At 32.3% G+C, this 27,428-nt stretch overlaps 1 protein-coding gene across 1 annotated transcript in view; it reads left to right on the top strand.

Annotated features, from left to right (window-relative positions):
• Window positions 1-27,428, top strand: part of MGAT4C (MGAT4 family member C) — a 629,597-nt gene that overhangs the window by 280,809 nt on the left and 321,360 nt on the right. The window contains exon 2 of the mRNA XM_039868986.1: window positions 15,803-15,913. The gene's annotated coding sequence lies outside the window, so the exon portion shown is untranslated. The remainder of the gene's footprint in view (window positions 1-15,802; window positions 15,914-27,428) is intronic.

The raw sequence follows: 27,428 nt of genomic DNA, 5'->3' as shown, positions 1-27,428 counted from the left end.
CTCCACACACATACACGTGCATATATATGCATAGATACATGCATTTGTACTTGTGTGTATATATACACATAAATGCATGTGTGTATATCTGCACACATAAATGTGTATGTATGTATGTATATACATATTTTATGCATACATATATACCTGAATAAATGTATGTGTGTGTATGTGTGTGTATATATATATATATATATATATACTGAAAGGAAGAAAAAAAACTGAAAGGAAGAAAGAGAAAAAAGAAAGAAGCTGGATCTCTACCTCACATAATCCAGAATAATTAGTACCAAGAGATCTTAGACCAAAATATAAAAGGTAATAAGATGAAATTTTTGGAAGATAACATAAAATATTTCTATGACTTTGTGGTAAGCAAATATATGTTAAGACTCAAGAACTATTGAACTACATTAAAAGGACTTCTGTTTACTATCAGAAAAAGTAAAAATCAAGTCACAGAATGAGAGAATATTTTGACAATTTGAAGAAGTGTCAGGGATCATTTTATATGATGAAGAATTTTTACCTAAATATGTAGGAAATTCCTACAAATTAGTAAGAAAAGGCAATCTAAAGTAATAAAGCTGCCTAAAGAAAAATTAGGTAGTTCATGAAAAAAAAGCTATCTAAATAGCGTATAAGTTTATGTACCAGTGCTCAATATTTTTTATCTTCAGGGAAATGCAGATTAAAACCACAATGGATGTGAGGAAAACAAACTATTTTGGTAAGAATGTAGAGGACCTAACAATCACATTTATTGTAGATATAGTAACCTGGCACAACTTCCTTGAAAACTTGGCAATGTCTATTAAAGCTGAGCATATGAATATCCTACTGTATATGTAAACTAAAAAAAGTGATAGAATAAGGCAACATAATTATTTTTATTGAGATGAAATTCACCTAGCACAAATTAACTATTTCAAAGTGTATAATTCAGTGACATTTAGCATATTCAAAATGTTGTACAAACACCATCTCTATCTAGTTCCAAAACATTTTCATTATTTCCAAAGAAAATTTAAGGCTACCTATAAAGCAAAGCAAAATAATTACTACTAGTTAAAAATGTCTCAAATTTATATCAAATTTGGAATGGGTAAATTAGATATGGTTTGATCATACATTGTAATAGTATGCAAAAATAAAATGATCAAACTGCTACTACATGGAAAAACAGTACTAAATCTTACATTTAGAATATTCTGGAAAGGAAGTCAGACATAAAGTAATACATAGAATCTTATCTCATTAGTAAAAAATTCAAAAGTAGACCAAGTTAGTCTATTATGACAAAAGTGAGAAAACTGGTCACTTTTTTTTCCCTGCAGGGTGGCAGGGAAAAGTGATACCTGTTAGGGACCATAAGTCAGGCTTTTATGCTCCTGGAAATATTCTATAATTCAATTTGTTAAAAGGCTGGATCAATAAATGTGTTAACTTTGTAAAAACTTATCAAGCTGTACAGTTAAGAGTTGTGCACATTATCTTATTTGGTTTTTTGTTGTTGTTGTTGTCATTTTTTTACCTTTTTAAAACTAAAGTTTTTGTTTTTGTTTTTGTTTTTTTATAGCAGTTTTAGGTGCACAGCAAAATTAAAGATAAGTTATAGAAATTTCCCATAACCTTATGTCTCACATGTATATAGCTTCTCCATTATCAACATCCCCCATCAGAGTTACACATTTGTTACAAATGATAAAGCTACATTGACACATCTTTATCACCCAGAGTTCATAGTTTACATGATGGTTCACTCTTGCACATTCTACCGGTTAGACAAATGTATAATGACATGTATCCATCTTTACAGTATCATACCAAATATTTTTACTGCCCTAAAAATTCTTCATGTTCACCTAGTCACCTTTCTTTCTTCACCCAATTACTGATCTTTTACTGTCCCTATAGTTTTACTGTCTCCATGAATTTTCAAGAATGTCATATAGTTGAAATTATACAGTAAATAATCTTTTCAGTTTGTCCGCTTTCACTTAATAATATGCATTTATAGTTTTTCCATGTCTTTTTATACTTTGACAGTTCATTTCTTTTAATGTCGAATAATATTCTATTGTCTGGTTGTACCACAGTTTATTTATTCATTCGCCTACAGAAGGGTATCTTGGTTGCTGTCAAGGTTTAGCAATTATAAATAAAGCTGCTATAAATATAAGTGTGCAAGTTTTTGTGTGAGCATGTTTTCAACTCCTTTAGGTAAATGAGCATGATTGCTGAATCATATTGTAAGAGTATGTTTAGTTTTTTAAGAAAGTATCTGTCTTCTAAAGTTGCAATACTATTTTGTATTTCCACTGTATGAGAATTTCTATTCCTTTACATTTTTTTTCCAACATATGGTGTTGTCAGTGTTTCAGATTTTGGCCATTCTAATAGGTGCATAGTGGTATCTCATTGTTGTTTTAATTTGCATTTTCCTGATAACATATGATGTAGAACATTTTTTCCTAAGCTTATTTGCTATCTATTTTCTCTGGTGTGGTGTCTGCTAATGTCATTGGCCCATTTTTTTAATCAAGTTGGTGCTTTCTTGTTGAATTTTAAGAGTTAATTTTATATTTTGGATAACAGTACTTTATCAGATGTGTCTTTTTGGATAACAGTCCTTTATCGGATGTGTCTTTTACAGTTTATTTTCTCCCTGTCTGTGGCTTTTCTTCTCATTGTCAACATTGTCTTTTGCATTTTAATTTTAATGAACTTCATCTTATCAATTATTCCTTTCATGGATCATACCTTTGGTGTTTTATCTAAAAAGTCATCTCTATATTCAACCTCATTTAGATTTTCTCCTACATAATCTTCTAGGAGTTTTATAGTTTTGTGTTTTTTGCATTTAATTCTTGCATCTATGATGAGTTAAAATTTGTGAAGAGTGTAAAGTCTGTGTCTATATTAATTTTTTTTGCACGTACAAGTCTAGTTCTAGCACCATTTGTTGAAGAGACTGCTTCATTGTATTGCCTTTTTCATTTGTCAAAGATCAGTTGACTACATTTAGATCTAGTCTCTATATTCTATTTGTCTATTCATTGCTCTATTTGTATACTCTTTTACCAACACTACAATCCTGAATACTATAGCTTTAATAGTAAGTATTAAAGTCAGACAGTATTAGTTCTCTAACTCTGTTCTTCTTTTTAGTATTGTGTTGACTTTTCTGGGTTACTTTTCTTCATGTAGTTATTAATTACAGTTCTCCCAAATAGTTACAATATCTCTCAAATATCAGTTAAGAAGGCCACAGCATTAAATAGAATGCCTTAAGATGGTGAGTGATTGACTTCAAAATGAGTAACATTAGAAAGGAAGATTCTGAATCAATCTGAGATACAGAGTGGTGATATTGACAATTTGAGATTTCAGTAAGGAAATTCAGGTGACATAAAGAGAAAATAGTTCAGGTATGCTTAATTTATAGAACTGTTAGAAGTTTAAATGGAAATTATAAACCATGTCAAATAACTCATAGTTCAAGAATAAATAATACTGTCATGCAACCTAATAGCAGATTTATGTTTATGGAAATGCTGAGGGCAGAACACAAGTGAAAAGATATGTTGCTTAGTTGGTAGGAAAGAAGAAAACACAGCAATGCATGGTAATCTTCTAAAGTGTTTATTTGTAAAATGGTAAATATGAATGTTGGTTGGTACCTCAAGGTGGAATTGAAAATAAAGGAGACAAGTTACTTTGAAAGTGGAAGCTGACAAACTTAATAAAAAAGAGGATATGGCAGATAAAAGAAACTTATGCAATATATGAAGTACTCAAACTAGCATCAAACACACAGAAAGGATATGTATTCAATAAACTTTATCTTCTATAATAATAAGAAAATTTGGAAGAGAGGAAAGAATGGGGCAACGAGAGAGCAGGATTGAGAGGGGAGAAAAGTGAGGAGAGAAAAATAAGCAAGAAAAAAAAGTTGTATTAACTGAGTATTGCCATTCATGTTAAATTTAAATTTAATCATCTTTTTTTTTTGCTTTTGCATGACACTTTTTAAGGTTTTATTTTATAGTAGTAATCAATGTTATATCCTATTTTTATGTGTCTGTTTAAAATCTTTAAAAACTAATAGGAAGGCCAGCTTATTTATTATAGGGGTTGGGTTATTATACTCCATTAAAAGATCCCTATCTTAAGTCCTTTAAGTACAGTTTTATGCATATGTAATTTTATTAAGTTGTGAAATCTGTGCTGATGAGATAAGAGGAAGAGAGTTTACATATGGTAAACACTTCACAGAGAAGATGAAGTTCTAAATGATATACGAAAGAATAAGGTATGCCATGAAGGACCATTTTTTGTTGCATACCTCCATGAGCACCATTTACATTTATGAATAGTTATCTTTTAGAGTTGCACACTGAAAGTCAACTTCTGTTACTTCTATTACTTTTTTTTTTTTGGCTTAGCAATTGTAATTTTTCTTAGTATTAATAGTTTTTATTGATATATACTTTACAAACAATAGAACATAACCATTTCAAGTACATATTCTGATGAGTTTTGATAAACGTATGCAACCATGTAACTACGACTATATAAAGAAGAGTTTTGTCATCTTAAGCAGGCCCTCATTGGTCAACACCTCTGCTGCCACTCTCATTGTCAGCAAATCATTGTTCTTTCTAACAGAATCCAGCCATTTTAATGAAATTATGTTAAAAATAAAGAAATATATGTATTTTTGCTTTTAAAAGAGGTAAAACAAGGATAAGTGACTCAGATTTTAGATGATTAGTCATACATATACATTCGTATTCTGAAATACTAGGTTAGTTGACAAAATAAAATATGTGCATGCCATGGAAAAAAAATAAGACAGGACCCTTAAATTTTATTTATTTATTATAATTTTTTGTAATTTTTCAATTACAGTTGGCATATGATATTTTATTTGTTTCAGCTGTATAACACATTTATATAACATACAAAGTGATCACTTCGATATACCTAGTACACATCTGATGTCATACATTGTTATTACAATATTATTGACTATATTCCTTGTGCTATACTTTATATCCCCATGACTATTTTATAACTACCAATTTGTACATCTTAATCACTTCCCCTTTTATATCCACCTCCCTGGCAACCATCAAAATGTCCTCTGTATCTATGAGTTTGTTTCTATTTTGTTTGTTTATTTTATTCTTTAGATTCCACATAAAGGTAATATATGACATTTGTCTTTCTCTATCTGACATTCTCCACTCAGCACAATACCCTCTAAGGTTCATCCATGGTATCACAGATGGCAAGATTTTATTTTTTCGTGGCTGGGTAATATTCCATTGTATATATGTACCACCTCTTCTTTATCTATTCATCTATTGATGGACACCCAGGTTACCTCCGGACCTTGCCTATTGTAAATAATGCTGCAATGAACTTATGGATGCACATGTTCCTTTGAAGTAGTGTTTTGAGTTTCTTCAGATAAATACCCAAAAGTGGGATTACTAAATCATTCTTTGTTTCTTGTTATAGCCTTCGTTTTAAAATCTATTTTGTCTGATATGAGTATTGCTACTCCAGCTTTCTTGTTTGTTTGTTTTCACTTTCATGAAATATATTTTTCTATCCCATTACTTTCAGCTTATATATGTCTTTCAATCTGAAGTGAGTATCTTGGAGGCAACATATGTAAAGGTCTTGTTTTCTTACCCATATAGCCACCTTATCATTTGATTGTATTTAAAGTATATTTATATTTAAAGTAATTGTTGATAGATTTGTAGTTATTGCCATCTTATTATTCATAGTTTTGGTCTTTTTTTTTTTCCTTAAAGAAGTCCCTCTAACATTTCATGTAATACTAGTTTGGTGGCAATGAACTCCTTTAGCTTTTTCTTTTCTAGGAAGCTCTTTATTTGTCCTTTGACTCTAAATGATAACTTTACCAAGGCGAATAACATTGGTTATAGGTCTTTGTTTTTCATCACTTTGAATATTTTATGTCAATCTCTTCTGTCTTACAAAGTTTCTGTAGAGAAATGAGCTGACAATCTTATGGGAGCTTCCTTGCAGGTAACTAATTGCTTTTCCATTGCTGCTTTTAAGATTCTTTGTCTCCAACCTTTAGCATTTCAGTCGTGATGTGTCTTGGTGTGGCTCTCTTTGGGTTAATCTTTTTTGGAATTCTCTGTGCTTCCTGGGCTTGGATGTCTATTTCCTTTACCAGGTTAGGGAAGTTTTCCATTGTTATTTCTTCAAATAGATTTTTAATTCCTTGCCTTCTCTCTTCTCCTTTTGGTACCCCATGATGTGAATGTTGGTGTACTTGATGTTGTCTCAGAGGGCCCTTACACTATGCTAATTTTTTTCTATTTTTTTTTTCTTGTTGCTGTTCTGATTGGGTGTTTTCTGCTAACCTTATCGTCTAAATTTCTATTTCGATCCTCTGCTTGATCTAATCTACTGTTGTTTCCATCTAATGTATTCTTCATTTCAGTTATTATATTCTTCATTTCCAGTTAGTTTATTTTTCTTTTCTATCTCCATTTTTTCTTCCAGCTGTATTGAAATATGATAGACAATTAATTTCTCATATTTACATTGTACAATTCAATGAGTTTTTTTTGATAACAGTTGGTATAAATAATGTGTTAGTTTCAGTTGTACAACATAGTGATTAGAGCTCATGTGATCACCCCACTAAATCTAGTACCCCTTTGCCCCCTTATGTATTTATTACAACATTGTTGACTATTTTCCTTATGCTACACTTTACACTTTATACCTCCTTGACTATTCTGTAACTATCTATTTGTATTTCTTAATCCCTTTGCCCTTTTTCATCATCCCCCTTTACTCTCCTCCTGTCTAGTAGCCCTCAAAATTTCTCTGTGAGTTTGTTTCCATTTTTGTTGTTATTGTTGTTATTTTGTTCTTTAGATTCTACATGTATGTGAAATCATGTGGTATTTGTCTTTCTCTATCTGACTTACTTTATTCAGTGCAATACCCTCTACAACCATCAAAGAAATATCTTTTTCTATCCCCTTCCTGTTAATCTGTGCGTGTCTTTTAATCTAAAGTAAGTCTCTTGTAGCCAGCATATAGAGAGGTCTTATTTTCTTATCCATTCAGACACCCTATTCTTTGGTTGGAACACTTATTTCTTTTTTATTCATGATTTTAATATATGTTTTTTCTTCTTAAAGAAGTCTCTCTAACATTTCCAGTAATAGTGGCTTGGTATTGATGAGTTCCTTTAGCCTATTTTGGTCTAGGAAACTCTTTATCTGTCCTTTGACTCTAAATGATAGCATTGCTGAGTAAAGTATTCTTGGTCATAGATCCTGGATTTTCATCACTTTGAATATTTTGTGCTAAGCCCTGTGCCTTGCAAAGTTTCTTTTGAGAAATCAACTGCCAGTTTTATGGGTGCTCCTTTGTAGGTAACTAAATGCTGTTCTCTTGCTGCTATTAAGATTCTCTCTTTGTATTTAACCTTTGGCATTTTGATTATGATGTGTCTTGGTGTGAGCTTCTTTCGGTTCCTCTTTCTTGGGACTCTCTGAGCTTCTTGGATTTGTATGTCTACTTCCTTCACCAGGTTAGGAAAGTTTTTCATCATTATTTCTTCAAATAGCTTTTCAAGTATCCCTAATACATGGATGTTCCCTCCTCCTTCAAGTATCCCTATTACATGGATGTTTTTACACTTAATTTTGTCCCAAAGACTACTTAAATTGTTATTATATTCTTGGTTTCTTTTTTTCTTGCCATTCTGATTGGGTGTCTGTGGCTTCCCCATCCTCTATATTGGTGATGTGACTGTATTCTTCATTTCTGATTGGTTCTCTTTTATAATTTCCATTTCAATTTTTGTGTTTTTTCTCTCTTTGTTAAAGTTCTCACTGAGTCCATCTATACTTCCCCTAATTTCCTTGAGCTTCTTTATAACTTATAACCAGTGTTTTGAACTTTTCATGTTAGATCATTTGACCCCATTATTCTTGGTTCTCTGTTCTTTTCTCTTATATGGTTTCTGCTTCTTTGTCTTCCCATTTTGGCTACCTTTCTGTGTCTGTTTCTATGTAATAGGCAATGCTCCTAAGTCTCCCAGTCTTATTAGTGTGGCTTTGTGTAGTAGGCATTCAGTGGCACAGTCCTGAGAGGAGTTCAGCTGCAGGCCAGTTTTAGCCCCATTCTGTGTCCCTCTGGGGCTACTTGTTAAGATTCATAGAAATGATCCCCAGATGCTGTGTTTATAATTGCCTCAAGAAGCCACATCAGAAACTGAAGTCACCTGCCACCAATGTGTTTCTTGGAGCTTGCTCAGCAAGTTGCACAAGACTTACGGAGGACACAACTGGATGTGGCTTAGGTGGGACCATGAATTGGGAGAGGCAGAGTTTCAGGAAATCCTCTGGGTGGAGCAGCTTCCATTTTCCAGTTTGATAATGCCTCAGCTATGGCAGCACTGCATCTGTGCACTGGGAGTAGGGAGGGCTCAATAATGGAACAATGGATACCACTAGCATTTCTGCCTAGGAGGGAGTCTTGCCTCTGGCCCTCACTCCTGCAACTCAGCATCCCCCTGTAAGTCTCTGGTGCCCACCAAACAGCCTACTTGGCACTGGTGCTCAGAGAAAGCAGGTCTGCCATTGCAAAAAGTCTGGTCACAGACACAGCCCCTTTAAAAGGCAGCTGCGGGCTGCCACTGCTGTAAGTCTCTGTCCCACTCAGCTGCTCAGGACCTAGAAGCCTTGTGTCTTTGCCTTCTCCTACTTCCTACTATTACAGAGCGATTTCATATGTCTCTCCCTAGTTGTAGGGCTTGTTCATCTATACCCTAGGTGACTCTGCATGCTGTTTGCTTCATGTTTCTGTCACAACTTTGATGTGGTTGAAAGAGCAGATGAACAAAGCCAGTTTCATCTACCCATTTGCTCCTAATTCCATTTTTATGTTTTATATCTCTTTGTTAAAGTTCTCATTGAGTTCACCTACTCTTCCCCTAAGTTCACTTAGCATCCTTAAAAACAGTATTTTAAGCGCTGCATCTAGTAGATTTCTTATCTCCATATTATTTTGTTCTTTTTCTAAAGCTTTGTTCTGTTTCTTTCTATGGCACAAGTACTTTTGTGTCCCCATTTTGGCTACCTTCCTGTGTTTGTTTCTATATATTAGGTAGAGCTGCTATGTCTTCTGGTCTTAAAGTGACCTTATGTAGTAGGCTTCCTGTGGGGCTCAGTGGAGGAGTTTTTCCTGGTTGCCTGAGCCAGGTGCTTCAGGTATGATTTTTGTATGGGTTGTGTGTGCTTTCCTCTTGTAGTTGAGCCTTGGTTGCTATTTGCATGTCAATGGGAGGGACTGACCCTCAGGCTGATTGGTAGTGAGGACTGGCGGTGACTGCAGTGGAGGCACTGTTATGAAGGAGCTGACTCTATGGAACAGAATTTGCTTTAGCACAGCTCAGCAATAGGTATGGGGTATGCTGAAGGCAGATGCTGCTTGTTTGTGAACCTTTGAGAGATTTTAGAAAAGTCCATAGCATGAGCCAGTATAGTTCACTTGTATGGAAAAGCCACTGGAAGTGGCTTTGGTAGGCCTGCCAATTGGGTGGGACAGGGCCTCAGGGAATCACCAGGGAAGGACAGAAGGTGTTAGCCAGATTAACAGAGAGTCAGCTGTAGCGCCTGCCTGAACATGCAGGCTGGATGGTAGGACTCAATAAACAATGGCTTTTGCTAGTGCTTCTGTCTGGGAGAAAGCTACCCTCTCCAGCCTTTACTCTGAAGCCAGACAATTCATTTCATCCTCGTATGTTCATGTAATCTTTCTAGCTGCCTCACCAGCACTGGAACTCAGAATGAGTGAGTTTGTCATTGAGTAAGTCTGTGAGCAGGCTCTTTAAGAGGAGTGCCTGGGATCCAGCAGCCTTTTGCCTCACTCAACCACGATCTCCATTGGTTTTCACAGCCAGAAGTTGTGGGGACTTCTCTTCCCAGCACTGAAACCCTGATCTGGGGAGCCTGGGGTGGGGCTGAAACCTTTTGCTCCTTTGGAGTGACATCTACAGCCAGATATCCTTCCCAATTTTTAACCACCACGTGTGGGTGTGCAACCAGTTCTGTTCAGAGTCTCCACCCCTCCTACCAGTCTCTAAGTGGCTTCTGTATGTTCTTAATTACAGGACTTCTGTTTAACTATAATTTAGGTAATTCTCAATGATGGTTGTTCTGTAATTTAGTTGTAATTTTGATGTTGTCATAGAGGAAGCAGCTGCAGCATTTTTTTTTTTGTATTTTCTTTTTTCGCTCTTTATTGCCTTTTTTTAAAAATGTCTTTTCTTCTCACTGTCTCTCTCATGTTTACACGTGGTGTCCTCACTATTTAGAGATTTTTTTTTTCTCCCTAAGGAAATATTGAGGGAGACATAAACCAAGTCTACTTAAAGTGATAAAGTTACAATGAGACTTGGTCACTCCATAGGCTTCTTATTGAAAGCAATTTCATTAAACTTGTTCTATTTAAAATATATATATTTGGTGCTTATGCAATATAATAATTTTATTTAGTGGTAAATAATAATATATAAAATTTTGCAATTTTATTGACACAGTTTTTATTTTAAGTTATAGCCAAGGTGTTCAGTCACAGTTATAAAAACAATTCTCATTTAGAGAAAGGGCAACTTTTTGGAATATTGTTTCTGCTATTGGGCTATTATTCTACAATATCTGTTCTCCTTGGTATTATTCATCTTTTTATCCATTTTATATCATTGAACTCTAAGCTTAACTATTATATATATATAAAAAAAAAAACTAATAATGCATGGCCAAACAAGTTATCTTGTTATTAGTGCATGATTTAATAATGGTATTTAGATCAGAACATATTTTATATGTTTATGTATAATGCTTTCATTTATAATGTGTAAAGGTTTATTATAGGCACTTCCCATTAATTATGTTATTGTCTTCTCAAATGAATCCGGAAGTTGATAATTAACATCTCCCTTTCACAGGTGAGAAAATGAGGCATAGCAACAATATATTACATTAAATAAATTTAAGTATATTTAAATGTGTTTCTATGTTTCTATAATATCTATGCTTTTTTTTTTTACTATGGCTAATAACATTCATGTATATTAGAAGAATGAGTTACATGATTAACTCTAAGCTTTGATAGCAGTATATGTGAATCTTCTGTGAATAGTAGATCATATAGAAAACAGTACATCAAATTTATATGAGTAACATGAAAAAATCAAGAAGATCATATAAATAATAAGATACAACCTTATATATATTTTTCTTTTAAGACACTGACTTTGTAAATCTGCACAATAAAAGGCAAATTGTTTACTCTAAGTTCAAACCTCAATAATTTTCACAAACAGATAAATACAGAATAATGTAAAATAAATACAGAATAATATCTGGTTATAATGGCATATTATTTTGAGAAAATAAATACCTTATCTACCTTGACAATGTCATCTGGAGCAACTTTCCCGGGATGAATAATTATCCAAATAGCTATTTTGCTACTGGAACATTTTAACCTCATCTGTGTGATTTGTTTTCATTATAAAGACAGATTGACTTAGCCATATGTTTTCACAAACATCTCCAATTCTGTTCAAAAGAACATATATGATTTTATTATATTTTTGTATATGTATGTAAAAAGTTTAATTGAAACAGACATATTCAGAAAAGTGCAAACTCTTAAGTGAATAACTCAGCGAATTTCCATGGTCAACATATCTAATTAAGTATACCTCTAACAGAACAGACCATATTATCAATTTCTCAGAAACCATTTTATGCCTTTTCCTAATTATATCCTCAGTCTACCTTCGAAACTAATCAGTAGACTGACATCTATTTGTAGATTAATTTTGACCATTTTTGAAGCCAACACAAATGGAATCATATTAGATATACTCTTTATATGTGATATCTTTCACAACATTATGCTTAAGAAGTTCACCCATCTTGTCATGTAAGGCAATAGTTTAATTCTTGTTGATGTATTTTATTATATTATGGAATATTCCAAAATATTTATTCATTTTACTGCTGATGGACATTTGGATAGTTTTTATCTCTGGCTATTGCAAAGAAAACTCCTATAAACAATCTAATGTACACTTTTTGATGTCATGTGCATGTACTTTTTGAGTATGAAACCAGAGGTCATTGTTGGATTATAGGGTAAGTACATTTTTAGCTTCAGTATATACTGCCATTTTTTCAAAGTGCATGTGCCAATTACTGACCATTAAGCAGTATACAAATTCCACTTGTTTTACATTCTGCCCAAATCTTTAAATAGTGTTTTAGACATTTTACTCAATATAGTGAGCATGGATTTTCCTGATGAGAAATAATGTTGAACACTCTCTCATATGGTATTGTCTATTTGGAAATCCTCTTTTCTGAAGTCCCTGTACAAGTATTTTTTACTGTTAAAAATTAGATTGACTATAATGTTTAAATTAATTCCAAAAATTTATTTACAAATTTATTGTAAATGTTAAAAAAATAATTGACAAATTATGCATATTTAAAGTATGCAATTTGATTAGTTTTGACATATGTATTCACTCATGAAACCATCAAGACAATCAAAATAATGAACTTATCTGTTACCCACAAAAGTTTTTTTATGTCCCTTGGGTATCCATCCTTCGCACCAGCTTTACTACCCCTCTTTTCTAGTCTCCAGTGACAATTGATCTGTTTTCTGTCATTATAAATTAGTTTGCACTTTTAAAATTTTATATAAATGGAATCATACAGTATGTACTCATGTTGTTTAGCTTCTTTAACTCGGCATGATTACTTAGAGATTTGTCTACAACAATAGATCGTTGCTATTAGGGAGTTGTTTAATGGGTATAGAGTTTCAGTTTTGCAAGATGAAAAAGTTCTGGAGATGATTGCACTATAATATGACCATATTAACACTATGGAACTGTGCACTTAGAAATGGTTGAGATGGTAAATTTTGTTTCGCAATTTTAACACAATAAAATCCTTTGGTTTTTAGCTTAAATAATTGGTAAATTTTACTAAAATAAGAAAGATTGGAGAAAGGTGAAATATGCAAGGGCCTAGTAGAATCAATTATTCTGTTTTGGTCATGTTTAAATTTTAAGATGTCTGTTAGAATCAAGAACTGAGATCCGTAAACAGATGGAGAATCACATTTGGAGTACAGTAGAGGAGTCAGGCTGCAGATATAAATTTGGTAGTCAAAATATATAGACGATATTTAAAACCATGGACAAAGATGAGAACACCTACAGGGAAAATGTAGAATGAGAAGAGAGAGGAGTCCTGGAATAGTCAAGGAGTATTCCAAACATATTTTCCAACTGGAGGAGGAAAAGCTAGCAAATGAACCTGGGATTGAAAGGCTTGCAGTTTATGAGAAACATAAGAATGTGGCAACACTAAACTAAGTAAAAATGATGTTTTAAGAAGGAATTAGTCAATTGAGTTCAGACGCTATTGGAAGATCAGGGAAGATGAGATCTATTTTAATTGCTTAATGGGTTTGGATGCTCTGCAAGAGTGGAGAAAGAATTGGGAAGTGAGAAGGCAAGTCTTTTGAGATATTTTCTAATGAAGAAATATGGCGACAAGAAGAAGAAGTGGGGCGGTGGGAGAGTTTTATCTTTACATATAGGAAATATTAAAGCAGGGTTTTAAAATGATGAGAAGAATGCAGTGTAGAGGGAGTGACTGATGTGAATGAAGGAAATTAGCATGAGAAAGTTCCTTGAACATCTCAAAGGGTGCAGGCACTTAGTTCAAAGGAGTTTGGTAGATAGTAGGTGTGGTTGGGAGAGTTGGAAGCCTCTATACAGTCAGTGGCTACTATTTTCTCAATTAAAAAAAAAAACAACTTTAGATAACCCTATCTATTGTAATAGACTGAAAATAACATAAAAACAAGATATTTATATTGTTTACTAACATATCCTAAGAACTTAAAGGTGGGGGCGGGGGGCCGGAGAGAAGGTCTATCATGTAGTAGATACTTAATAGGTAATTCTTAAATTTAAAAAAAAAATATTCAAAATAAAATCATAAAGAATGATCTTCTTGAAGTTCATTTTCAAATTATTTCCCAAATCATTAGGCCTAGAAACAGATCTTTGGGTTCCTCAATCTTTTGCAGCTGCAAATACATATAATTATGTTTAAATGTTTATATCAACTTAAAATCGGTAAGCTAAATCAACAAGTTCTTTGAAAAAAAAGTATTAGCTATATTTTTTAAGCCATAGTCGAACAACATCAGAAGACTCTACAGTTAAGAATTTGCTGCTGTAATTTGTCAAATTGCTTTCCTGAATCTTGGTTTTCTCATGTGTAAAATGGAGTACAATAATGCTCTCTTCACTATTTTGGTGAAAGAATTATTTGAAAAAAAAAATTTCATAAAGCCAAATTTTATATAATTAAGGAGATGACAATTCACTAATACCAATCTTGAAAAAACAGTATGTAGGGTTTCTTCCTCTACACCCTATCTCTCTACATAATGAGATTAGTCATCTGTGTCCTTAGGGGAATCGTATACATCTATCTATCTTTAGTATTATGAATTGTAATCAAAATCTTTAAATGGCAATGATATAAATGATATAAATAAGTAGTGTTCAGCTTTCAAGGTTTTAGGTTAATTTGTTAAAGATGTTATTTAAAAAGCCTCAGCAATACATAGAATTTTTACACTTGAGTATCTAAATTGTTACTTGCTTCTGAGACATACCTTACAAATTGTCATAATATGTACTTTTTAGAGATATACAATTATAAGTTGTATAGTTATAAATTATGTGTTATACTTAATTTGTATAATGAAAAAATAAACTACCACATATAAAAATGAAAAAAAAAAGAGCTTTCATGCATTTATTTCATATTTTTCAATCAGTAACACTGCTAGCTGTTAACCAGGCTTTATACACATAGGAAGCAAAGCAAAGATTACATATAGTTCTAAGATCAATGTACTGCTTAGATCATTATAAGAAGTGATACAATATGAGACTCTTTTCCACTGAGGTTTATTTTTTGATCTAGTGTTCACATTTTCTTGGTAATAGGAATATGCCACTCATAGTTATAATCAGTTAATTCTCCCATAAAAATTGAATGTTTAAAAATAAGAAAAAAGCCCAGGCTATGTGACCCCTTCATTGCTCCCATAAAAATTAAAGGACATGATTGTGTCTGAACCCTTTTGAAGGTTTGAGCAAAAGAACAGTGGAATATTTACCAGCCTTAGATATCTAGCACAGTTGGTCTCAGACTCTAGGGTATGTTGTAAGCATTATTGATGTGGCTTCTTACAAAACAGAGATGTGGAATGTTCACTTGTCTTTTATCAAATAATGAATAAAAGAGACTTAATACTAATATTAACACATAAGTAATGGACTGAATATTGTCAAATTAAAAATAAAGACCTACAGATGCCAAGTAAATTTATTTATCAATATCTTGATTTAAAAAAATTAGTCTCAAACCACACTTACAGAACTCAAAGATCTTGACATAGTAGAGCTGACATTCACAATATCATTTTTTTTTCAAGATATTAATCTCAGCATTGAATAGAGTAAACCAAACAGCAAGTATTGAAAGTAGAAATGTAAAACTGGCCTGTTTGGAAATAGTCTACTAGAGTAACAGTGGCTAGATTCAACATGCAAGTGCCATCATGATGAATGTTTACAACACTTTTTTGAGAGCCAATTATACTGTTTTTTGTGCAGGGACTGGAGATCAGCCAGATCAGTTGTATGCACAAAGCCGCTTTGGATCTGTCTTTTCAAACAAGAGCTGCAGAAAACGGTAAAGCAAGATTGAAGCTTTATTCCTCTCTGGTAAGAGAAGCTTTCTTTTTCTTTGCTATGAGGAGAGTTTGATAAGAAATCTTTTAAACCATAATGTGGTCAAGGAGCAGAGAAAATGTTCTATGTTACAGGTCATAAAATATATTTTTTTCTTTTAAACTATGTTTTTTCATAATGCTTTTTACCTGTACTTTATATAGGAAAGTAAAAGTAAAAGGGTAAGTCATATTGCACATGTTAAATTTGTATTGGCAGTAGGGGAGTCTTAAACTCCTTTTCTGTTGAATGGTATGTGGTGTTATTTTATGTTTTATGTTGTAGAACTCCTGGCTAGTACAAAGGGGAAAAAAGTCAGTATTCTAAATCTATGTGTTTTAAGTTTTTCCCTGACCAATGATGTGATTAATGCCAACCACCATAAAGCTTCAAGAACCCACCAAAGATGGGCTGTGGGTCCACATGTAGATGTTTCTGACTACTCTAAATTCTTTTCATTTTAAAAAGTGGGAAAGCTGGAGATAGTAATTCTGTGTGAGATTGTCTGCATTGACTTTTGTCACTTTAGTTCTCAATAATGTAACTGTGCACATATATATATAAAATATAAGATTTTGTTTTTCACATACATTTTTTCAACCTGTAATATGCTTCAGTGTTCACTATTTCCACAAAAATTGCTATCTGTTATAAACTCTACCTGAATTCATATCTGTCTACATACATATATACATATGTATGTATTTATTGACTATTTACCTTGCTAAATGTTTCAAGGAGAGAAAATATGTATCTTTTAAAATTTTCTAATTACAGATGACATACAGTATTATATTAGTTTCAGGTGTACAGCCTAGTGATTACACATTTATATAACTTGAAGTGATCACCCAGATAATCTAATACCCAATTGACACCATACACAGTTATTACATTATTATCTATAGCTCTTATGCTATACTTTACATCCCCACAACTACCTTGTAACTACCAATCTGTACTTCTTTATCTTTTTCCCTCCCTTCTTCTCCCCTACCACAAACTCCCTCCCATCTGGCAGTCATCAAAATGTTCTCTGTATCTATGAGTTCGCTTCTATCTTGTTTGTTCATTTACTTTGTTTTTCTAGGTTCCACATATGAGTTAAATTGTATGGTATTTGCCTTTTAACGGTGTCTATGAGATTCCTCAAATCCATGATTAATGGATGTAATAAATTATGTAATCTAGCTCCCAAATTTTATTCTCCTATCTGATTGTTATAATCAATGGTGCATAGTGAAAGGTGCTAAGCTATAATTAGAGTTGTGCCCTTCATTTATCTAGTAAAGTTAGCCAATTCTGAGAGACTTCAGTCTTATTAGGTCTGTAAATTAGCTAACTAATTAGCCGTTAACTAAGTGAAATTCTTAGAGTGACAAAAATGTGAAAAAAAGGTGAAAAAAAGCATGGTAGCCTCTTTTCCTATATTATTGGATATAATTTTTTTAAATCGAAATGGGCCTTTGTTCAAATGAATTCTTAAATATTTGAAGTGGGAGGCAAGGTTTTCAAGCCCTGGCGCCTACACCATTTTTCCTTGCAAACCTAAAGAGGCTCCAGAAAACACCAATGTCTACTGTAGCACATTGTCAAAAGCAGAGACCTAGGATTTTGTTCCCTGTAATATATGGAGGAATAAACCTTACATTCTACATAATAGCAATATATATTTAATTATTAAAAAAGTTTTGTAGTCATATACATTTGTAAAATATTAGGTTAAACATGCCTCTGTACTTTAGGACTTTTGATAATGTTTGGAATTTCAATATGTACTGTTCATTCTCAAGAAGAAAGATTTCAAAATATGTAACCAGCTCTTTTAAACATATGTAGCCCAAGGAACCTTTTTTTTCCATAGAGTATATCAGAAGAACAGTGTTCTAAGTAATACATTTTGGCTATTTAGACTTTGGGATTTAGGCTTAAATTTATGCTTAATGATATTGTCTTCTAAAAATGTACATATGTGAATATATATTCTAGACCAAAAAGTAATGGGTACATATAACTAATATATCGGATCATGTCATCTCTTTGTTAAGAATTGCACAAGTCATTTCTCATTATTCTTGGGATGAAATCAAATTCATTAATATAGACTCAATATACTGCTTGATCTTGCTATGGTCATTTCTCTCATTTCATCTGTAACATTTCTCCATGCTCACCATGCTCCACAACATGGGGATCTACACTAATCCTAGAGCACACCAACGATGATCTTGCAACATGAAATGTACTTTTGCTGTTCCCTCTTGTTGGAAGCCAGCCGACGAAGTAATTGAGGGTACCTGAAAGGGGGAGCATGGACTGAGGAAAAGAAAGAAGACAGACAGAATTGAAGGAGGGATCACATAATCAAGCTGTGTCTGTGTCCCCAAGTTTATTTAGAACACACTATTTATAACATTACAATAAGAAAGACAGTAGTCAAGAATCAAGGTTAGCCAGATTACTATATCTAGTAGAACAATGAGATTCTCACAACTCAGAACTCTCTGCTAAACTGTTGCAAGGAATGTGCAGTGACTGCTATGTGAACAGTTACCTCCCAGTTTTTCCCAGCGCTTTACAATCTCAACTTCTTACATTGTTGCCAAGTACACAAATATCCTTGTTCCTTGTTATACATTTTCACATGTCCATAAGTGACTCCCCACACCCTCTGACAAGAACATCATTCCCCCAGACATCTTCATGATCAAACTCCATTTTATTTATTTACCTCAAATATCACCTTCTCAGAAATATTGCTGTGGCTTTTCTCTCCTATGGTCACTCACATACTGTTACCACATTTTTTCTTCATATAATTTACAATTACTAGGTATTTTATTATTACTTATTAGATTTATTTTTCTCTCCTAGACTAAGGGAGACTAAGTGTAATGCTGTGTGAGAAGTGTGTGATACCTTCAAGAAAAGCATTGTGATTATACTATGTAGATTACTATGGCTATTCTTTTTTGGATAGTATGTTATATAATTACTGTAACATGTTAAAAACACCAATAATATTATTTAGTTAACACTTTATGGCTAATACACACACACACAAACACATACACACAAGCACACACACACACACTGTCTTGAGCCAATGAAATTTACTTAGGAAAAAAAAAAAGATTTGTTTTTCTTTATTAATTCCTATCCCCTTTTGTGAAAAAATACTCTTGTTTCATGACAAAAAAATGAATAAACTTAATCACTATGAGTAATTTATAGAAATTGTTCTCATGCACTCCATTTAATTCTTTAGGCAACCTTCACTTTAATTCTGCCATCATTCCTTACTGTTTGTGAATTTGAGTGAGAATTAAAAACTCTCTCATCAATATAATAAAAATAACATTTTCATTTCTATAAAAGATTATGATTAAGTAAGAAAACACCTACATAACACATAAGAATGCCCAGCATAAATTACTATGAACAAATTAGTCATTACTATTTTAAGATATTTTGATACTTTATCTGAAGTATCAATTGTCTTTAAATAATAATACCCCAAAGCAGCCATGTTTTTCTCCACTTCTAATATTGTTAGGTTACTATTGCACTATTTTGACACCCCAATTTTAATAACTATCAGTCTGTATCTAAATATTGAAATATTCCTTTTTTCTGTCACACATGATTGACACTATGCCATATAATCAAATTTTAAGTTTTGAACTTCTCGTTCTCAAAGTTTCTCACATCTTACTCATCTTTTCCATTTCCATTAACTTATTCCTGATTAACGCCTTTTTAAAATTTCTCAGCCATCTTGTTGAAAACTCACTAATCCAGTTTCCTGGTTTTGTTGTTGTTGTTGTTGTTTTTAGTGTTCCCCCTTATCAAATTGTCTAACTTAAGCACTGATCAATCACATGAACTCTCTCAAAAAATGTCACTAGCCTGGTATTTTGCAGTGAATTAGATACAATAGGTCTGTGAATCTCCTAATTTTAACATTTGTAGCTTCTATCACAGTATTTGTAATCAATCCATACAGCCAATGTCATGTTGGAATTTGTCATCTCTGTTCTACATATCTCATCCTCCTTTTAGGGCTAGCAAGCTAGCCAGAATATACCCTTTGCTTCTCTCAGTGATGGTAGATATGTGAGAAAAACAAACCCAAGAACTTCTTAGGCCTTCTCAAACTGCTGCATTGGCCAAAGCAAGTCACATGATCAAGCCCAAAGTCAAGGGGCATGGTAGTATTTTCTGCCCATGAAAATGGGGGAGGAAAAGGACATATATTTTCTAACAATAATCTAATTTACCCTTAGTACCAAAAAAATGCTCATAAATTTTATTATATCATCATCAAAGAAGCTGCATATCAAGTATATCAAGGTTCAAACAATGTAAAAACCTCATGTGAAAAAAATTAAAAGAACCAATATTAATCTGTTAGAATAAAATTATCCATTTTTTTGATGACTATAATAATCACATATGCAGGGAAAAAAATTTTGTCCACATAAGTTGCAAATATTTTCCCAGGGTTTCTTTTACATTTAATTCACATAAAGTGTGTTTTGAAGTATAAAAAACTAAAAATTTTCTCCATAGTTATATTAATCTAATTCCATTTTTTTGTTGTTGTTTTGTTTTGTTTGGGGAGGTATTTTTTTAGACTTGATTAGAAAGGACTTTCTTTAGTCAACTCTTTCAGTATGTTTGTGTCATTTTGTCATTCTCCAATAACACTTTAAGTCATCTTGAATTTTACTCCAAAGATATAATGTTTCCTCATATTTTAAACACATACTTCCTTCTATGGAATATATTTTACCTTTTAGATTTTAAGCAGAGAATATAATTGAGATACTATTCTTTAGAAAAGATAGCATATTTTCAAAAGACAGAACAATTTGTGAGATTGTCTGTGCACGCAAGGAGTTGCATCCTTGTGTATATGTAATTTTTAACTTTATTCAGAGTTAGCCTAGGGCTTTTCCTAATGACAAAGTGATATTTATTATAATTTATAATTAATTAATTTATGTTTCCTTAACCATATATATTTTCATACTGTGATTTCGTTTTCTTGTTTGCCTCCAATTTTAGTTATTTTTATTATTTTTACATTTTCTATAATGTATGCTTATTTCAGTAGATTAAGGGTTTTACTTTATGTTGTTATAGATTCTAGAGGGTAGAAGAAATAAGCACTTTTAAATATCAATTTTTATCTCTAGTTCATCAATTTCTCTACCAAAAAATGAAACACACACCAACATATACGATCACAAACATTTTATTGGAGAATATATAAAGCACAGATTATTTAGGATTTGTGTTCCAGTTGCCTAAAATCTTCAATTATATGTTCTGCTTAAAGAAACACATTACTATTTATTTGTACGAGTACTACTGAGTTTAAGAAGCACAAATTTAAAGAAATAGCTTTGGAAAATATTTTCAAACAGGTTTTTGAACAGAAACAAAGGACTCTTTTATATTTATAAAATATAACTTGCCTTGAGGGAGTTGTATCAGGGAATAGCAAATGCAAACTGCAAGCTAAAGAGAATCTGAAATAGAGCAAGAATGGATGGTGTCAGATCTTTTATTAGAATTTGGAGAGTGACATCCTGAACTCTCTAAGGTGAAATAAAGTGGCACCCATAATGCGTATGGAATATGATTTTCATAGTATGTACAGTTTGAAGTTTTCCCAGGTAAAAGTGACTTTAGGAAAGAGCCATGTCTTTTATTTTCCTCTCCAAAATACGTGAATGGTACTGGCATAACATAATTTTGGATTCATTAATTAGTTGTTTGCATGAGAAAGACTTAAAAATAAGTTTAAAAACTTGACTGACTAGGATAAAATTTATATTTATAAATGTTTAGAGGTTACATTCACATTTTTTAAATTAAATTTATTGGGGTGACATCGGTTAATAAAATTACTTATTATCGATATTCACATTTTAGATACACATCTTTGATTTTCAATGTAACTGTAGTAGAACCCAAGCTCCATGGAACACAGTCTGAAACCCCCTAGAGCACTGATATGCAAGGCAGATGAATTGTTTTCATGACCAATTAGATAAAGCAAAGAATTATTCAAAATGACAACTGCAGGTCAGGTTGTGTGCAGCATTCAGCGAGAGCTGCAACTGGAGGTCCTGCTAGTACCCACTTTGGACCCTGAAATAAATAAGGACTGAGAAGGATCTACATTTTATCCAGAGAATCTTGGGAATAAAGATGAAAAAACCTCAGGTTTTTAATACTAGATCCTATCTTTCACTCTCACTGATTTTATAATTTTGATAAAATTACTTAAGCTCACTGGATCTCAGTTTATTAAGTTAAAAATATGAAGAATAATTACTCTCTCATGGGTTATGCCAGTGATGGTGTTGCAAGGTCTTAGGGTACGCAGAGATTTTTAATAGCTGTTTAAAAATTTTAGTAGATCCTCAAATGAAACTATTTGGAAAGGTAGAGAAATTACATTTGTAGATATTTGGATTTAATAGCAAGGGAACTATGACTATTATTTTAAGTTGATAGTTAAATCTTAAATTCTGTTAAACGCTAAGTACATAAGGTCATTTCTTCTTCTTAGTGTAACATGGATCACCATACATAAAGATAGGAGTGAGGGTTTGAGGTAATCAACAAAAATTAGTCCAAAATAAATTACAACTAAAAAAGAGATAGATAGTTACATATAGGTTTTAAAATTCCATGTCCTATTTATTTGTCTATAATATGTTTTTTAAATCCTAAACTTAGCCTGGTCATGAGCTGAATTATGTATTCTATGGGTTGGAGAAGAAAAAACATATTATATAAAATATGGGCTTTTTAACTTATTTTATTATTGTCTATTACTTAAGATTTGAAATAAAAATGAATTTATTTTTGATTCTTTCAGCCTCCTTACAGACACACACAAACACACACACACACACACGCACATGTGCAGACCCTCCCACGCTTTCAGAAAAGAAAGTTTTAATATACTTAATAGCCGTATTTTTAGTTGTACCAATTATTTAGTTGCACACATACACATATAATATACAGATAGATATAGATAGTTTCTTATATTAGATATTCTTTTGGTCAAATCTCACTGATTTAATACCCTGAAAAGCAAATGACTGTATGAATATCGTCTCATTTACTGCTCAGATTAGATTTACCACTAAATAAAAAAAAATAAGAATAAAATTTGATTTCTGTTAGTATCAGGATTTTAGTGTCTTGTTCTTTACTGTATCAAGTTAACAGAACTTTCCAGCACACTTTTATGAATGACTCAGGGATGGAAATGGACCTTAACCTTCAGAGATTCTTTTCTATTATGCTCCCCAAGCCTGCTCTCTGTAGATGCATGGTTAAAAACAAGTGCGTTAGAATCAGACGGCCTTAGTTCAAATCCCAGTTCTATCACCCATCAGTTGTAAGAACTTAAGCAATGAACCTAAACTCTATACAACTGTATTTCCTTATCTCTAACATGGAGATAATAACATCTATTTTATAGGATTAAATGATATAATCTAAGTATTTAGTCATGAATTATACCTAATACATTCATTTCCTATTTCTAACACTTGATCTAAAGTAATTTGACACAGATTTTATACTATATTAGCTTTTAAATACTCTCTATGAGTGAAAGGTTTACCTTTTGCTATACTTTAGAAAACATGGCCATATATTTCACTTCCACCGATATAGGTGGAATAGAATTTTCTATTATTGGACAACTAAAAATATGGCTACTAAGTATATGAAAACTTTCTTTTCTGAATGTGTGGGAGGGTCTGCACATGTGCAAGTGTGTGTGTGTGTGTGTATGTATGTGTATAAGGAGACAGAGAGAACCAAAAATATTTTTAAATAACTTCATCAAAAAGAATGCTTCCATTGGCCAAGTATAAGCCTCATAATATTAGAAACTCTTCATTTTGAAGAGACAGAAAGTGAAAGCAGAAATTATATATCTTAATATGTTAAAACATTTGTAATTGTATTAATGTAACATTATAATGATATTAGGTATAATACTCCTTACCTCTCCAGTAAGTAGAATGTCAAAGTCATGGCTACAAGTATGAAGCACATGTCCATTTATGGTTTGCATCCTTCCATGAAGAAATGTAGAAAGGGAACATCAGAGCTGCACAATAAAAGAAAAAGACACCTCCTTAGGAAATATAACCCTCTTTTTGCTTAGAAGTATATAGAACAAAACTTTGAGTAGTATCTCAAACCTGTGATTGCCTTTTTCCCCCCAATACCTCCTGACCCTGTTAGCTTACATTAATAAGGCATGGACCCATTAAATACGTGTAGTTCTTTGCATATCAATTACACTTCAATAAAGGTGTTTAAAAAACTAAGGCATGGATACATGAATAGGACAATGATGTAAGAAGCTCAGAGAAACATACTTAGAGATGTAGGTGTGCTCCATGTAGCACTGAAGGAAATATGCATTAGAAGCAGAGACCTGGTTCCAGAACGATTTCTGTCATAGTTTAGATGTGTAACCCTGTACAAGTCGCCTAACTTGCAACTTGGTGTCCTTATCTGTGTAAGGTCAATACACACTACACTTGTTAATTCTACATATGATTTTTGTATTTTGTATATAAAAATTAACTGAAATGATATATTTATTTAGTATAGTATCTGGTAATCAATACAAGTGATCAATATATTGTAATTATGAGAAATTTATTGTGATATATTTTCTCTTCTACTGTTCTCCATATCTAGTAATAAGTAGTAGGCTTTTATCTAAAGGGAGAAAAAAACGGCAGTGTAAGAGTCTCCTTTTTCTTGAGATTAAAACATACATTAATTCTCTAAAAATATCTCTGAAATAGAAAATATCCAGAAAGTCATTGACTATAATGAACTACACAATCAGAGTAGGGCAGATGCTATAGTATATTGCTTATCTAGGTGAGTATCAAAGAGATAGTGTCCCTGTAATACTGAGCTACAGATTTAAAATGAAAGGTTCTCATTGGATATTTAAATATGTATATTGCATTTACATAGCTTAATTTTATTATGAAAAGAGGAAAAGTTTTTAACTTTTTAATTTAATGATTGAGATAAAATATATAATGAGTAGACCATGAAACACAGTATGTAGTTATTGATATAGGTGTAGATTATTATTATTACTATTATCAACTTATTTAACACTCTTTAAATTATGCAGAAACAGAAAGTCACTTGTATGTCCACTCTATAATGAGAAGGAAACTTCAGTACATAAATGCAAATTTAATATCTATCCACATAGACCCTGGAAAACTCCAAGGTATTGGTGAAGTTAAATGCATGCAATACTTTAATATTCTATTGGAAAAGCTATCATCATGCAATATTCTTTCATGGTTGGTACAAGACACTCTAGATCTTGGAGCAAAAGGGTAGAAGAATGGACTCGGTGCTGTCGAGAATTTGTTATTGTCAGTATCCAAATCAGCAAATACTGGTGTGATAACATTTTTGAAAATATTAAACCAGTGAATTTCTCATTCTTCCTAAATGATGATGAAAGTCTGTATAGTCTAATATATAGACAAAGAGACCTGGAGCCACTGCACTGCCACTTGAGCTTGAATCCAGATGCTATAACTTAATGGCTTGTGGCTTTGAGTAAGTTACCTATTTCTGTGTTTCTCAGACTTATCATCTATAAAAATGGACTAAAAAAAAAAAAACAGTACCTACTTCACTGAGTTATCAGAAAAATTAACAAATTTAATAAATATGTTCTTAGAATAGCACCTGGCATAAGAGATTAATCTCTATATAAGTTTTTGTAATGATGATAATGATGTTCGTCCCCAGCTATCCTCACTCGTACACTGACATGGACATCAGTGTTTCAGGGACTGAGCAGATATCACTTAGAGTACTCAGCCATTTCTCAGTTTTGAATGTCAAGTTAGTCTGGTAAATCAATCGGAGGAAAGGTAAGCTAGAAAATTAATCACTGAATATAGCAACAATGGCAACAAACAACAAACACTATACCCCAAACTCTCCTTATATAGCAAAAGAAAAGTATCAACTTTTACTCCAAGCTAAAAATAGAACGCTTTATAGAACATAAGAGAAGTTCTAACCATCTGGAGAAAGTACAATTCCAGTGATCGCTGGAGGAAAAAGTGAACAGAATCTAAAAGAATAGTTAAAGTCTTATAACAATCATAAGAAACACTATTATTATTCTGCTCTTATAGATAATGAAATAGAGGTTTAAGTATGTTAATATGTGAATGAAATGGTTCTGGAACCCAGGTTTGTCTGATTTAAACCCAGTGTTCATTACTCTTATTTTCTTCTGTAATGTATTTTATTATATATATCAATTAATCAACAAATCTAAGTTATTAAAAGGAATTTCAGTTTAATTTTCATTTCTTACATGCTAATACAAATATTCAGGTAAATTTTTCATGATTTATTAATCTAAACTAATAATTTTGATTTATATATAATTCTAGTGAAAATTAAGGACTATATTCAGAAAATATAGGCCTGCGTATTTTTCCTTTGCTCTACACTTTTGATGCTCCTTTTCTGAATATCTACCATGTATTGTTTATGGACCTAAATGAACACATATTTACAAGAAAGGATCTCACTTTGACTTTCCCTTTGTTGAGAATGTGAAGAATCATGCTAATAACTTTCAATATAATAAGGATAGATATTTTAACACATCAAGATTTATACTTCATTGGTAGCATATATGCATGCACACATGTGCGCACATGTGCACACATGTATTCAATAGAGGAAGATGTCATATACTAGTTGATAGTCAAATTCTTGGTTGTTCCATTATAGAAAATTCTATTTGTGTTGGTAGATTAAAAACAAATGCGGTAGCCATATGTTTTCTGAAATGTCTCGAAGACAAAATTTTATTTAAATAATATATTTATAGATTGATATAATATTAACACTCTGGCTTAAATACTTTTATTCAGATTAAAGGGGAGTAATAATAATATTACTTTAAAGCTTTTAAAGCATTGCATATTTAATATCATTTTATTCAGTCCACCCTGACTGTATAATGCAGTGAAACATATAACATTTGACAGTAATAGAAAACATTTTTATAGTCTTGAAACATTCATTAACTAAGTAAAGTAGTTAAATTAGGAATAATTTGAATTCAAGCAAATGATAGAGATAAGGAGAGAGTTGTAAAAGAAATCACACAAAACAGCTGATTTTCTAATTCTTCTTGCATTTTTCTTATAGCTCTGCTCAAAGAGATCATTTTATTCTTATGTTTGTGCAGGTTACTTTCTGCCCATCATCCATCTTTCTTCCTACATTGCACAGCAAAGTGAGTTGGTGATAGCTCTCAGCATTTGGCAGTGGTGGAAAAGATTAGCAGGAGTGTTGACTTTGACAAATCAGATATATTAAGCCTTTGCTGGAGGGATCTACTGCAGAATAGCTGGTTTGTCATTGTAACCAAGGTACTTTAAAG

Source organism: Pteropus medius, unplaced genomic scaffold (assembly GCF_902729225.1).
Source record: "Pteropus medius unplaced genomic scaffold, Ma_sr-lr_union100, whole genome shotgun sequence".
Classification (NCBI taxonomy): domain Eukaryota; kingdom Metazoa; phylum Chordata; class Mammalia; order Chiroptera; family Pteropodidae; genus Pteropus; species Pteropus medius.
Note: the sequence above shows the minus strand (reverse complement) of the source record. Positions and strands in the feature narration are given on the sequence as shown.